This window comes from Cottoperca gobio, chromosome 4 (assembly GCF_900634415.1).
Source record: "Cottoperca gobio chromosome 4, fCotGob3.1, whole genome shotgun sequence".
In the NCBI taxonomy this organism is placed as follows: domain Eukaryota; kingdom Metazoa; phylum Chordata; class Actinopteri; order Perciformes; family Bovichtidae; genus Cottoperca; species Cottoperca gobio.
In genome coordinates, this window is record NC_041358.1 from 25470509 (window position 1) to 25472882 (window position 2374).

The following is a 2374-nucleotide window of genomic DNA, read 5'->3' on the forward strand; positions in this document are numbered from 1 at the left end:
CAATCACTTGAGAATCATAAAATAATCCATAGTTGAGTGTCAACACAACGTAATGTAAAGCTCTGATTATAGATAAATGCCCAATTTGAAGCGTAACGCAGTTCCATCGGTATGGAGGGGAATTGTGGCAAAAAAAATGTGTTTTCAACTAAACACTCTTATCTCTCCTTATCATCGTCTTTCTAAATGAACATCTAGTCAGTGAAGGTAGATGGGGCTCTGTAGCACTGACTGAGCTGAGGCCCTCGTCTTGTCCTCAGAGCTAGCCTGAAGCGAGCCGCCCTTCTCCCTCTCCTATCATGCTTTTAGCTCTTTATCACCACCACTGTTGTCCAGTGGTGAGAGTGTGGCTATCGATCAGGTGCCCTGTGCAGCCACCGATTTTTAGATGGCGAGGGAGAGAAAAAGAAAAGGCAGAAGGAAAAGAGGCTGAAAGGATCTCAGGTTTACACACACTGTTGTGGAGGTACGTCTCAGTGGAAGGAACAAACGAGCTGAGGGGGTTACCTAATAAAGGAAGGCACCTCCAGCAATTAAGCCAGCTGACAGGCAAACTGTGGCGCGCCGCTAATGTGGGCTGACAGCAGGGAAATTTGAATAACGAGGCTTGCGGGAGGAAGGAGAGAGGTATGAGGATGCGGAGGGGGTCTGGGGGGGGGGGGGAGAAAACTGAGAAAGAAAGATGTGTGGTGCTAATGAAACAGGTGCCTGGCAGCCCCACTAAGTGCAGGAATCATTGAGAGATTACCAGTGCGTTTCTCCAGCGCAGAGCCAAGCAGATAGCCACTTGATGGAAGGTGTGTGTGTGTGGGGGGGGGGGGGGGCAATAAACCTGTGTCTTTTCTTCCCCACCAGAAGCTGCGTTAACAATGCAAATCACCGCTGAATGTTGACAGTCGTGTTTGAATAATTTGAAATAAGAAGCTTTCGCATCAATTGCTTTTGAGAAAAGACAGTGTATTGACATGTTTCATGGCCCTCAGAGGTGTGTGTGTGTGTGTGTGTGTGTGTGTGTGTGTGTGTGTGTGTGTGTGTGTGTGTGTGTGTGTGGGTGGAAACACAGAGACACACACACACACATTCAGAAATACTATTCTGGGTTAGACCCACTGTCACTGCGTCCTTGGTGGTAGTCAGATGAGAGAGGGAAGGAGAGGGAGCTCGGTGGGTGTTTACTCTGATGATCGACTGTGTGGGTAAGCAGTGTAATTAGTGGCCTGACTAATGGGCCGAGCTTTATGAAGGGAGGCAGCAGCACAGCATCTTCCCAGCTAAAGGAGACAGACAGAGGAAGACAGAGCTAAACAAATAAGAAACTGTAATCCAAACATTTGGCAGGGTATATTTATTTAGCAATGAGTCCGTCCAGCTCCAGATGGAGATATCTCAACAGGCTAATGGATTAAGATACAATACACTAAAGAAGATATTCACGGCGCCCAGATGTTGACGCCTGATGTCATGGGTCAATGTTTTCACTAAAACTGCAAAATATCTCAACGGCCGACGATGCTTTTGTTGTCGGATCAAGTCAAACCTACATTTAACATAACATTACAATATATTCAAAACCATTCAACGCAGATTTGATCTTGGTTTGACTTCCATTTTCACGAGTATTTCAGTTTAACCCTTTTTTAAATAGTGGAACCCTGTATCTCCGATATCTCGACGGTAGCTATTTGTATTCGCTGTTAAGGACACGGTGGTTGTTGTTAGCCAGTTGTAATATGTTATCTACTACATGAATTGGTTCATTCATTCATGCTTCCCATGTGATGAATCCTACTCACACGGGTTCTTTAAAAAAAAAAAAAAAAAAGATAATAATTTCTGTGACTTCAGTCGGAGTCCGACATGAGCCCCAGCTGTACTTTGAGTTGTCATTGTTAGCATGCTAACACGCTAAACTAAGACGATGAACATTATACCTGCTTAGCATTGCGATCGTGTTAGCATGTTGGCGTTAGCATTTATCTCAAACCACCAGTGTGCAGAGCGGCGAGCATGTCTGCACATGTTGAATTTAAACTTGTTTAGCTGCCAACGGGCTTTTGCTATAAGCTACATCGTCTGAGCAGATTTGTAATTGACACAATATGGAAACAAGAATGTGGCAACCACTTATAACAAAGCAGTCGGAGCTTTGTTATAAGAGAACTTGTTGTTTTTGTCTGATTCGACATGTAAAAAATGTGTTTTTAGTGGTGAAAATATCAAATGAAGGGAGGGAGAATACAAGCGGTCATCCAAGAGAAATCCATTTCTCCCCTCATCCCCTGCAGACACACAAAGAAGACAGGAGTGTTCTTTTTAAGTGAACCTATTATTCTTATGGTCACACAACCACATAATGGCACCGATGGCCCCATTT